This window comes from Pleurodeles waltl, chromosome 3_1 (assembly GCF_031143425.1).
Source record: "Pleurodeles waltl isolate 20211129_DDA chromosome 3_1, aPleWal1.hap1.20221129, whole genome shotgun sequence".
In the NCBI taxonomy this organism is placed as follows: domain Eukaryota; kingdom Metazoa; phylum Chordata; class Amphibia; order Caudata; family Salamandridae; genus Pleurodeles; species Pleurodeles waltl.
In genome coordinates, this window is record NC_090440.1 from 405,285,941 (window position 1) to 405,299,374 (window position 13,434).

Here is a 13,434-nt window from a genome sequence, read left to right on the forward strand (position 1 = left end):
TGCCGGAACAGTCCCTCTCGCCCTGGTTTGTGGTTGAGCGAGCCCACAGGGCACTTGCCCCTCGTCCCCCTCCGGGCGGCCCAAAACACCCGATGATTGCTCGCTTCCTCAACTTTAAAGACAGAGATAGTATCCTCAAGGAGTCTAGGCGTCTGGAAGACCTCCACTGGGAAAACCACAGGATCCTAATCTTCCCGGACTACACCCGTGAGGTCCAGACTCGCCGTCGTTCATATGAGCAGGTTAAACAAAAACTTAGAGCAATGCAGCTCTCTTACATGCTCCTCTTCCCCGCAAGACTCAAGGTCCTCTTGGCCGGGAAAGCTCATTTTTTTGAAACACCTGAAGAGGCATGGGACTGGCTGACAGAGGAGGGCGTCGGAGCCCGGAGGGGCCCCCCGGGTCCTACTGAAAAGATCTCCCGGATGGGACCCCCCCTCCCGGAGGGGCCCCGGAGGAGCCGGAGACGTACCAGGTCCCGGAGGGGGGGGATAAAAGGAAAAGATCCAGACACTCTGGTGGACAATGAGACGGCCCGGAACTTAGACTCACAGTCCGAGGGAAGTGCGGACCCTCCCGAGCCTCGGGCCTCGGCCCAGGCGATGGACGACGGACGCTTGAGCCAGTCCCCGGCACTTGATTAATACTGACAATGAAACATACTTGACCCCTGCTGGGGGACCCCCGGGGGGCGACCCGGGTTGTTCAACCTTTAAGACGCGGGCCCCTAGGGGACCATCGTTGGTCACGCTGTGCCCCTCTGACGTACAGCACATTACCTCGGCACACGGCCGCTAATTGCAGTTGATCCGGTTAAATGGAGGGGTTCACCACTCCACCCCAATGATAGTCACTCTGGCTATCTGGTTCTGGTTGGGTATGTGGGCGACAGATGCTTCCGGGGTGGGAGTATGGGGAGGGGAGCAGTTAGGGGGGGGGGGGGGTTTGAAACCAGTTTAAAGCGTAACGAGTCGCTTAATCTCGTTTGTTATTTTAATATCTCACTGTTAAGTTCAAAACAGCCGTCCCTAGATCCACAACCAGACACTCAATTTGGTACAATACTCATGCAATCCACGATTGGCATGCACTGACACAGGTCCTCTCCTGGAACGTAAATGGCCTGCTAGACAAGATCAAAAGGTCAGCAGTATTTAGCACTCTTCGCAGATATTCTCCCTCTGTGTTTTTTTTGCAAGAAACTCACCTCCTCGGGACTAGGTGCCCCATGCTTATGCGAGGAGGTTATGATAGAATATACCATGCGGGCTTCTCTAGAGGCTCCAGGGGTGTGGCCATCCTACTCCACCGCTCCCTACCCATGGTGATTACAGGCACACAATCCGATCCACAGGGCAGATTCGTAGTGGCCACAGGGACGCTCCATGGGTCGCCAATAAACCTTGTCTGTGTGTACGCCCCTCCGGCGGGACTGGACCCCTTCCTACTCTCGCTCCGACGCGTGGCGGCGGAGCTCCCCCAGGGGGCCACCCTGTTGGGAGGAGACTTCAATGCCGTTCTCGACCCCACCCTGGATGTGTCTGGCGGGGCCACTGCCAGTAGATCCAATAGGGCTTCGGCCCTCAACAGCTGGACCGAGAGCCTAGGCCTATGTGACGTATGGAGAACCTGGCACCCCAGGGAGCGGCAATACACGCACACATCAGCTGCCCACCAAACGCAATCCAGAATAGATCTTATATTCATGCCCGCCACGGACCTCCCGAGCGTTACAGGGGCAGAGATACTCCCTCGTGGAGTCTCAGATCATGCTCCAGTACGTGTTCGTTTGGGCGGAACAGACCCCTCCAGGCGCCTGGTGTGGCGACTGAATGCCTGGTATTTGAAGGACGAAGACTATGCCCACGAGGTCACGACTCACCTTACCCAATACTTCGATCTGAATACTGGATCAGTCCAGTCTCCGGGAACACTATGGGCAGCATGTAAGGCCACCCTTAGAGGGCAAGCTAAATACCTCCTCCGTTCCCGCGAAAGGGATCGAAATTCTCAGGTCTCCAAGCTGGAGGCCAAGGCCTTAAGGCTGGAGTGCCAACAAGCAACCTTGCCGTCTGCCTCTACCTTGAGACAACTGACCTTAGTCAGAGGCGAAATCAAACACATAATACTAGAATCGGCTAAACATATCTGGAGAGCTTCCACTGCCCGAATATATGGCTGGGGAGACAAAAATGGGAAGCTCTTGCATTGGTTGGCCACCCGTCCTCTGGCCAACAGAGTTATCCCAGAGATTTTAGATGCCTCGGGCACCCTCACCAAAACACCTATTGATATTGCGCAGAGTTTTGCCTCATATTATGCCAGCCTATATGCGAGGCACCCCCGCCCGATCATTGAGAGAGATGCTCCCCTTCTAAACGACATTACCCTTCCTAGGGTCCCCTCGGAGACAAGAGACAGGCTGGACGAAACTATTAGCCTCGAAGAAATCACCAACGCGATCTCCAGCCTGGCATCGGGTAAGACCCCTGGTCCTGACGGGTTCCCAGCAGAGTTATACAAGAAATGCAGTGACATTCTGGGTCCACACCTTCTTAACATGTACGAGGAGGCTGAGAGACTGGGCCGCTTCCCTGTTGGGATCGATCAAGCCACGATTGTAGTGATCCCCAAAACCCAACCACCATCACGACACTGTTCGGCGTACCGGCCCATCTCACTCTTAAACACTGAGGTCAAGGTGCTCTCTTCGATCCTTGCCTCTAGATTGAAAACAGTAATGCCCACTCTGGTGCATCCTGACCAATGTGGCTTTATGCCCACCCGCAGCACCAGACACTGCATCAGGCGGCTACATCTGGCCCTGGCCCACCAAAAGACCCTGTCGCACAAACCCTTGGCACTACTCCTACTCGATTTCGAGAAAGCCTTTGATACAGTGGACTGGTCTTACCTCGAACAGGTTCTGCAAAGAAACGGGCTCGGCCCCAAATTTCGAAGCCTAGTGAGACTCCTATATTCCAGGCCGACAGCCCGAGTTCAGGTGAACGGGGTGGTTTCCGATCCATTCCCCATTGGCCGTGGAACCCGACAGGGATGCCCACTATCTCCCCTGCTCTTCGCATTGATAACAGAACCCTTAGCGATAATACTCCGAGGAGACCCATTGATCGAGGGCTGGTCCTGGCCCACCTGCTTAGAGGATCGCGTGGCGTTATACGCAGATGATGTCCTCCTATATATTTCCAACCCGGCCAAAAGCGGCCCCCGCGTACTGGAAATCCTAGGCCTCTTTGCGGAGGCCTCGGGATTGATCCTAAATCCCACCAAGTCCTTATTGGTCCCCCTGCACAGCTCTAGGGACTGTGTGGACTGGCAGCGAAACATCCCAGTACGAAGAAACAGTTTTAAGTACTTGGGAATACACATCTCACTCCTCCCCGAATTGTCATGGGAACTCAACATTACGCCGTTAACTAGGAAAATCAAGATTGATCTTCTGCGCTGGAAGACCCTCCCCCTTAATTTGCTCGGCAAAATAGCGCTCTACAAGATGATGATCCTCCCTAGGCTCCTCTACTTATTGCAAAATTTTCCGTTCCCTATACCCATAAAATGGTTCAGGGAAATGGATTCACTGGCGCGCCAATTTATATGGAGCGGAGCTCGCTCACGACTGGCGCTCAAAACTTGCCAAAGAGATGTACACGAGGGGGACTTGGGCATGTCCAATGTCCACTTTTACTATCTTGCGACGCAGCTGCTTGTAATTAACGACTGGGTGGGGGGTGGGTGGTCAGACCCGGCATACCGGTTGGAACTTCAGTCCATGGGCTACCCTCGGATCTTTGGCACCCTCTACGGAGGTCCAATCTCTCAAGACGTCCCGGACGTAACTAAGGTGATTTTACAGGGATGGCGGACTGCTCAGAGGTTGACGGGGTGGCAGGGGCGTCTCACCCAACAGACCCCGCTATGGCATGGGAGATACTTGGTGCAGGTGGCGGGCTTGGGGGGTTTTCGAAACTGGGACAATATAGGTATCTCTACTCTGGGGGACGTCTGGAGAGGGTCGTATATGCGATCCTTTGAGGATCTCCCAAAAAATTTCTCCCTGAATAAGACACAGTTCCACAGATATCTCCAGCTCCGACACGCCCTACTAGCACATGTCCAAATGGGAGAAGACATACCCGAGCATAGTCCTATGGAGGCCGGGGTGCTGATGGGGGACCTGGGTAAGGGAGGTGTTTCCCAGATATACCGTGCCCTGGTCGCCGGCACCCCGGGTTCTCTGGGGGAGCTCCGCCGAAGGTGGGAGGGATGGGCGGGCCCCATGGAGGGGATGGACTGGGACGAAGCATTGATGGCCCCACGCACCCTAGCGATGGCCACACGCCTTCGATTGATACAAGCATATTACCTTCACACAGCCTATATCACTCCCATCAAACTACACAGAGCCGGCTTACGCCCCACAGCGGAATGCCCTCGCTGCAGAAACCCCACAGCCGACTTTTTCCACATGGTATGGACCTGTCCAGTCATAGTGACATACTGGGAAGCTGTTTTGCAGGAAATCTCCGAGGTCCTACAGGAAGATATAGAGAGGAGACCTCTGCCCCTCCTTCTGGGGATCATGGGCGACACTGGGTTGAGGAGACCGGACCGAGTTTTCCTTGGGGTGGCGTGCCTGGTAGCCAAGAGGGATATTGTGGCGGGCTGGAAGGCTATAGGTGCCCCAACACTGACTAAATGGAGAAGAGGGGTAGACTGGTGTGCGCAGAATGAAAAACTTGTATATGAGGCCAGAGGCTGTCCAAACAAATATGATAAGATATGGGGGAAGTGGGAGGCTGCCGCAGGTCCTTAGATTAAACAAAGTATAGCCACCAATCATATTGTACTGTCTGGGAGCATGGGCTCGGCTGTTGTTAGATGCACGTTGGCATCTTGTTCTATGTTTGTACCATTGTATTTACCCTTTTCTTTTCTCTTTGCAAAATAAAAAAAGTCTTTATCAAAAAAAGGCCATATCTATTATTACACAGTCACTCCTGAAGATGTTACGAGAGGAGGAAACACGTCCTGTAGTAAATACTCAGGCCGGTAATGCTCTACTGAGCAAGCTGAATCTGAAATTTAGTTTGCAGTTAGACCAGGTTCAGAAGTTTCAAGAATGCAGTCGACATATTATTGCACAAGCAACAGTTATACTTAATCATACGAACCATCAAAGGACTGTGAAGGAATAGTACACTGTATGGAATACAGGTCTATACTGGGTGTAGAATTGAAATCCAATATGGAATTTCAGATGCCATAGTCAATATTGAGTTCAGAATTCTTTCTTCAATATAGAAATCAGACCATCTACTTGGTATAGATGTGAAAGTCAGATCCTACTGTTTAGAATTCAGTCCCTTTAGTAATCAGGTAATTTGCTGTTCAAATAGGACTATCAATAAATTTGCCACCTGGTGGTTTGTTCATAAGTAAATGTATTCAATTATGAAGGACTGAAATTAGACCATTAAACATGGGTTTGTAGTTAACCTAGGTGGTTTCTAAACTGGTGATCTACAGATGAAAGTCACTTATACTCAAGTGTTTAATGAACCCGCTACTGCTCACAAACATGACAAGTTACATTGAGCATCAGTCTCATGCGTGGACTAATTATTACAAGAGACTTACAACAGCTAAGTGATCAGTCACTCTTTACCGAACAAGTGTATTTTCAAATCAATAAATAGTTGCAAATCTATTTCCAGGTCTAGTGATGATACCGAAAGGTGAACACAGCATTTGAGCAAGAAGATAAGGGCTGTCTACCTGCACAAAAAGGAAGAAAACCTGAACAAACACGGCATCCGATCTGAAGCACGTATGCAAGGATTAATGTTAAATAAAGTCATTTTGTATCAGGATAATGCTCTAAAAGATTTTAAATCAAATTTCCAGAAATTACATATCATAAGGGCAGATCTCTCAGAAACATTCTTTGCCCTAGTTTTCCGATACTTAGATCAAGGGATGATTGGCTGTCTAACCATAGGAAAGGTTTTTACAAATTTGGTCAATGTGGAATGTGCAGATGGACCTGTCATGGTAAGAAGGAATTCACCAGTATTAATAATCAGACCTATAGGATAGAATCAGCCATAAATTGTAATATGACATGTGTTATATACATCATAGTATGTAAATGTGAAAGTATTTATGTGGGAAGCACTATCCGTCCATTTAGTATTAGGATTAGTGAACATATGAGAATACTTATACACGATGATGATAGATATCCGATAGTGGCAATATGCCAGACACAAGGGATTAGCAAGTCATTTAAATATTTCAGCATCAAACATATACCGAGAGACCTTAGGGGTGGTAACAGGGAACTTTCCCTAAGAAGGAAGGAAGCACTGTGGATAATGCGCCTTAGAGCAGCAGAGGACGGTCTTACCACAGATCATAAACTTGAATACTTTTTGGGCGACTTATATTACTGTATATTTTGTTTATAAATTAAGATGTAAGAGTTTTACTTCATAAATCCTGCTTGATTATTTTGTAAACAAAAGCACGCTAATCAATTAAGAATGCAACATAGTATTCTGAACAATGTTATTTTACATCGCTATATAGGCTAATTATTGTTGTTGATTTGACACTATTTTGAATTGTTATTGTCATATATTGGAGTTAGGTCATTATTGTAGTCATCGTTATTCGGACATACACACACAAGTTCTTGAAACTAAACTCAGATTGCCAACAGACATTGATTGTCAGCCCATGACTATAGGGTGACTCACACACCCTCTATATTATTGATAGGATTTTGCGTGAGTTTCGAGAGTTTTGAAACATCTGGTATCCCATTAGAAGGCAGAGGGGATAACCAAACTCTTTGCAGGTACAAGATATATGTGTACATGTTGGTTGTATGCATGAGCAACATACTCCATTACCGAGGATATGTTTGGCATGAGGTATACGGTTTAGGGTTTACTTGTATATGGTTCACATTAAGACTGTTACAACTTTGAGGAAATGCTATGATTACATGTTAATATCTCTTCCACTTTATATATTATCGACCGTTTGGTCACAGGTGTTGTTGTGCTGAGTACTGTATTTGCTTTGTTTTGCCGTAGCTTCTTGGTGTTGTAGTCAGTTAATTATATTTTTTAATTTGCCCATGAGAAACTATTTCCTTTTGTGATTAGTGCACACATACATTAATAACCTCTTAATTTACATTTTTATGTTGACATACTTAGCAACATAATTTGTTTCAATAACGTACCCATTGAGAATATGGTAATACGATACACCCAAGATGGCAGTTAAGGAGGGACCTGTAAATGAGTACTTCCTCTACCTCCGCGATCATTTAAAGGTAGCATTTCCGCTAGTGGAAAACGCTAGCGTACTCGCGGTCGATGCACGTGGAAAAAATAGGATTATTTTCTTCCATCACTGCCTCTTAATACACAAGGTGAGCCACATATGTTTTCAAATGGTAGCCGTGGTTTGTGGACACACCATGTGCATTTCCCATGGAAAAATACGATAGTACTCTCTAATTGTGCGATAGTTTAGAGACAACAATAGCGTTTTGATGATGAACGCTGTTACGTTAATAGAGACTTAGTTGTGTCAAACTGAATCAATTAGATGATTCTTCTCCTACAACACTAGGTTATGTACACGTCCGGTAACTACAATTCGAGCACATTTCGGTTTTGATTGTGGTAACAAACCAGCAAGCTTAGTACATACCATAACTGATGACTGCGATGGTGAAATGCTATCATTTTGGTGTGAACTCTATGGACTACAGTATTACGGCATTAATTTTGGTTTGATTTAGTATTTTCAATTCAATTTCTTTTTTACAGTGAATATGACATGGGGCATTCTTTTGGAACAAGTTGACTTTGACCTCTAGACTTGGAAGCTGACTATGTATTTGACTTTGTAGTAGGTAGGCTCTTATGAACATTTTTATGCCTATCTATTTGTGCTATCACTGGGTTTTGTTACACTTGTGTGTGCATGGGCCATTAACAAATATACTTGATTAACTTTGGGTTCCATATGTTGTGGATGCATAAACTATCATGTCCACTATTAATCTGCATGCACTTGGATACGTCACTGAGTTTCAAATTTTGATTTAAGGGATTATCAATGGTGAACTACTCGTAAGACTGGAAACATATTGGTCCCCATTCTGAGTTCAGTATGGTGGAGGGCTTATGTGTTTAGTAGTAACATTTGTTTTTACTTATACAGAGCTTATTTTAATATAATTCTTGCCCTGAAGAAGTCATTGGGTTGTTACCCTAGACGAAACACGTGTTGGCTGTTGGTGGTTTCATAATGCAATGTTTCACACCAAGAAGGATAGGACTTATACTTGTAACAAGGCTGTGATATACTTGGAACACAACAATTCTCACACGGAAGATTAAGACTTTTACTGAAGATAAATAAACTATGGACTGATTACACAAACAAAGAAGAAGTGCTAAGTGTTCTATCTAATGGTCAAATTACCAGATTTCTATATTTTTTGTACTTTGGACTCTGGTGGTGTTTTCCTTACACGATTTTGATATTTCTAGGTTACTATTAACTTGAGATATTATACAAATATTATACCGTGGGCCTCTTCGTATAGACATCCCTGCTGTAGTCTTAGAACGTATTTGGCTAACAATAAAAAAAAAGAGAATATTTTCAAAGTACCCAACGCAAAAGAACTACAGTCTGGACTGCAAGCAAAAAGAGACTAATGTTCAACTACTTTCTCTAGAGAACATTCTATCATGATCTAGCTCAGGAAGTAGCTTTATCCTGTCACTGCACAAAAACATACTCATTTTGGAGATATGAACCTCAGGGCAAACAGGTGAAGGAACCAAAAGTAATGCCTAGTGAAAGGTTTGGTTAATTACATGGTTTCCCTGTGTGGCCTACAGGTGAGCTTCATAATGGAACGTTGTATTTTTAAAAAATGTCTAGCTAATTCCCTCATAGCTAAATCCTTCACTATCTTAAATCTTGAGTGTTGATGAGAGACGTGGAATGCTCAACCCCTTCAACAGCATATTTCATGTCAGGAAGATGGATGCACCTCCATAAAACCCAAAACTAAGGTATCAGAAAAAGCAATCACCAGTATGGTGATGATGGTATTGACTTGTAAAGCACACTCACTGATCACACAAGGGGTGTCCTGGCACTAAGAGAAGATCACTGAAGAACCCATCAGATGACAAAAAAAGAAAAAAAGAGTATTGAGTGGATTACAAAACAAAAAATGATTAGACTTGGCTCTCCCAAATATGTGACAAGGAAGCTACAGGTGGTTCAGAATGCCGCAGCACGCCTCCTACTAGACATCCCAAGGCATACCTCGGCAAAGCTGGCCCTTGCATCTCTTCATTGGCTCCCAATGGAACAGCGTATAAAATTCAAAACTTTATGCGTTATCCACAGATCATTATATAACAGAGGACCTCCTTTGTTAAAGACCTTGGCCACCTACTATAAGCCCACCAGAGACCTTAGGTCTGCATCAGCAGCACTGGCCATACTACCAAAAGTCAAAAAAGCTAGATGGGGCGGTGCCACAATGGGATACCTGGGGCTAAATTGTGGAATTCCCTTCCCCTCGGGATCCGATTAACTAGCCATGATCTTAATTTCCGAAAGGCACTCAAAACCTGGCTGTTTTAGATCTACCTGTCCCTCCCTCATAGTCCTGTTGTTGTCCTTTAGCGCTGGGAGGCCTTCGGGTAGCCATGCGCTTTATAAGTCCAATTAACATAACATAACATAACATAACATTCAATACGGACTGCCAGAGGGAAGAGATTCCAAATTCTTGGTGCAAAGTAGGAGAATGCTCTGCCACTTACATGTTATTTCTGTATTTTGGGAATTTGAAGGAGGAGCGTGGAGAGTGAAGAAAGGACAAAGATTAAATTTAGCCTGAACGTAAACTGGACCACCCATGTAAAGGTGACAGATGTAAATAAATCATGCTTCTCAGTAGGAAGCCAGTTTAATTGTCATGGACCATCTGAGATGTGCAAATGGAAGGGAAGTCTACGAAGAAGCCAGGAGGCTGATCTCTGGTCCAACTGTAGATAAAGCAGCTCGTATTCTGCAATACCAAGCTTGATGGAATTAGCATAGTCAAGCCTTGAAAGTATAAAGGCTTCAATGAGCTTTTTATTTTTTATTTTTATTTTATTTTTTACTGTAGCTAGGTAGCAGATGAACAATTTTGCTGCACGTTCTCAGGTAGAAACTTTGTTGATCAAAAGGAAAAGATAACTGGGAGTCGAACAGTGCTCCCAGACCTTTAACTGAGGAGTGGTTGTAGGTGGAAGACCTAACTCAGTAGGCAACCTGTTTGGTATCCACAGTCCTGGAGAATAGTCAATAATGAAAAATTCTATTTTTTGTGTGCGAAATTTAAGGTGATTTTTATTTATCCAGGAACCTACCTTAAGAAGACAAGAAAAAAAATTGGATTGAGTGTGATTAGTCAATTTGCAGGACAATTTGGTTGTCATCAGCACAGGCCATTACATTCAGGCCGAATGACAGAATAAGCTTAGCTAGGGGGCAGAATAAACATTAAAAAGGGTCAGATTAAAGAACCTTGAGGTACGTTGCAGTGATGCAATGCAAGCATTGTATTTTTGTCTCTGTACTTCATATTACGCATCAACCAGGTTAGCTGGTCAAGATTCTTTGTGATCTGAGGTAGGTCCCTGTTCAGGCTGATATCAGAGCTGCCAGACAGTGGGAGAGAATGGTTGGGAATCTTCACTCTCACCTAGTTTAATTTGCATGGTTTACAAAAGGCAGAGAGAAGATATGCAAAGACCTTGCGGCCATTCAAAAAGAAATATCCCTATTCCATTATGTGTTCTATAATACTGGACCATCCAACTGCTTAGAGAATTGACAGGTATTTTAGTAGATTACAGCGGACTGTAAAAATAATCTCAACCTCTTCGTTTTATTCTTCGACTAGACGGGCTGCAAGAGAAAGACAAGAACTATTATTCATTGTGGATTTCTGGAATCCACTGGTGCTTTCTTCAAAGGTCTACCTAAACTGTCCATTCATTGATAGCTTGTAGTAGGCTACATCAATATAGCATGTTACCTCTTCTTTGCTTATACTGAAAACCATTGTTTTGATGCCTATCAAACGTGTTCAACATTTATGTGCACTATGTTTTAGGATCGACTGTGGCTATAAAGACTCTCATCGCATAAAAACACTGACAAGCGAGGTTGCCAGATCCTATGATCAAAGGGTATAGGAATGCAGAACTTAACAACAATTACTCTTTAATTGAGCAAAAAAGCATTTTTAGATGGTAGTATAAAGAGACAGTTGTGGATTTAATGGGTAGTGGAAGTTCAGCCACGATGGTACAGACAATTTTTCCTATATGCCTTAATTAGAGACCCTGAATAGATCTAAAGGTATAGTAATACTGTAGTGTAGTTAAATAACTATGTTTTTTCTTTATTTGAGGTGTTTCTTGAGAGCACTTTTGAAGGAGATAAGAGGGCTAGAGATTATTTCAGCAGGAAGAGAGTTCAAATGCACGAGCCCCTTAGACGGACAGAAATCTCAATGCTGTACAGGGGAGTTTGGGTGTGATCAGTAGATTAAGACTACAGGTTGGGATGAATCAGCTAGGGATGGAAGAGGGGTAGTTTGGTGAGAGACCAGTAAGGAGTTGTAAAACCAAGATCAATAACTCTATACCATGCTCACAATCAGCTGACATGGTGCAAATACATGGAGGTCTGCCTAGGAAGAGAGGGCAGGCTCCATGTGACAAGGTTAAGGGTCTAACTGCACGGGGCAAAAGAGTATGTGGGAAGACGTATCATCTGACTGCTAATGTACTCGACGTTTTTGAAAACTCGCATGAATAAAAGTTTTTTGGCAGTGAGGGAGATAATGTATGTTCAGACTTTTTGAATCACCAATTAGAAATCTGAGTGCAGTGGGTGTGTTAATTATGAATGCTTCAATGCTCCTGGGGGTGAAAATATACAACCACCTTTGTGGTTGGGTTGTTGAAGTCAGCAGGAAAACAGGTAATTTCCATTTCGGATGAATACAGCATAAGCTCTGAGAGACATTTTGAAATCTATTCTATAAGTAACCCAAGAGAGGGTAACAATTTTAGTACTCACAACAAAATAAATAGGCCAGCCATGACAATGCTTCTTCTCATTACAGTATTATGTAGTCTGCACAGACTTTATGTCTGCCACAGGTGTTATTCTTGTCTACATAACAAGTCTGTTTAAGCTCAATTATGGAAAAAAATTGAAAACATCCAGTGCTGAGCTCCTTTGACATCATGAATAGAGTGTTTTGTTGAGGTGAAGAGAAGGAGAACGTGGGAAGTTGGAATTCAAAGAGAGAAGTTGGAGATGAGCATTTGTAGAGATAGATGCTTAGGTGCAGAACAGAGGCCATGAGCATTATACAGATAGCCCGTGAGGTAAGCTGTAATTTTGATTAAGACAGGGGCATCTCTTGGACTGTCCTGTTTTTTTTGCCTACATTCTGGTTACTATCCTCTCTTTTCCTTTGGCCCCTGGAATAAAATGCATACTGTCAGAAATTGGGTCTCTAGTTGGCAGAGTATGCCCCCTGTCCAAGTAGGGACCACAATCCTAGTCAGGGTAAGTCAGATACACTCCCTAAATTAAAACGCAGCGCGATCGTCTTTTCATTTGTGTGGCAAGAAAAGTCCAGCTAGGAGTTTACAACACTAACAGCTCTAACTCGAGCAAATGCAAGACCCGTTGCTATTAGCTTTGTAAACTCCTAACCGGACTTTTCTTGCCACACAAATGAAAAAAAAAAAAAAACGCAGCGCGATCATCTTTTCATTTGTGTGGCAAGAAAAGTCCAGCTAGGAGTTTACAACACTAACAGCTCTAACTCGAGCAAATGCAAGACCCGTTGCTATTAGCTTTGTAAACTCCTAACCGGACTTTTCGTGCCACACAAATGAAAAAAAAAAAACACAGCGCGATCGTCTTTTCATTTGTGTGGCAAGAAAAGTCCAGCTAGGAGTTTACAACACTAACAGCTCTAACTCGAGCAAATGCAAGACCCGTTGCTATTAGCTTTGTAAACTCCTAACCGGACTTTTCGTGCCACACAAATGAAAAAAAAAAAACACAGCGCGATCGTCTTTTCATTTGTGTGGCAAGAAAAGTCCAGCTAGGAGTTTACAACACTAACAGCTCTAACTCGAGCAAATGCGAGACCCGTTGCTATTAGCTTTGGAAACTCCTAACCGGACTTTTCTTGCCACACAAATGAACAAATAAAAAGCAGCACGATCGCGCTGCATTTTCTTTTCTTTTCATTTGTCTGGCAAGAAAAGTCCAGTTAGG

The 13,434-nt window shown here is 44.4% G+C and overlaps 1 protein-coding gene and 1 long non-coding RNA gene across 3 annotated transcripts in view; one reads left to right on the forward strand and one right to left on the reverse strand.

Moving 5' to 3' along the window:
* Positions 1-8,453, forward strand: part of LOC138284151 (uncharacterized) — a 33,243-nt gene extending 24,790 nt beyond the window's left edge. Inside the window, exon 3 of the long non-coding RNA XR_011201351.1 lies at positions 5,736-8,453. This is a non-coding gene — a long non-coding RNA (uncharacterized lncRNA). The remainder of the gene's footprint in view (positions 1-5,735) is intronic.
* Positions 1-13,434, reverse strand: part of LOC138284150 (ras and EF-hand domain-containing protein-like) — a 226,438-nt gene that overhangs the window by 57,820 nt on the left and 155,184 nt on the right. The gene's annotated exons all lie outside the window — the stretch shown is intronic.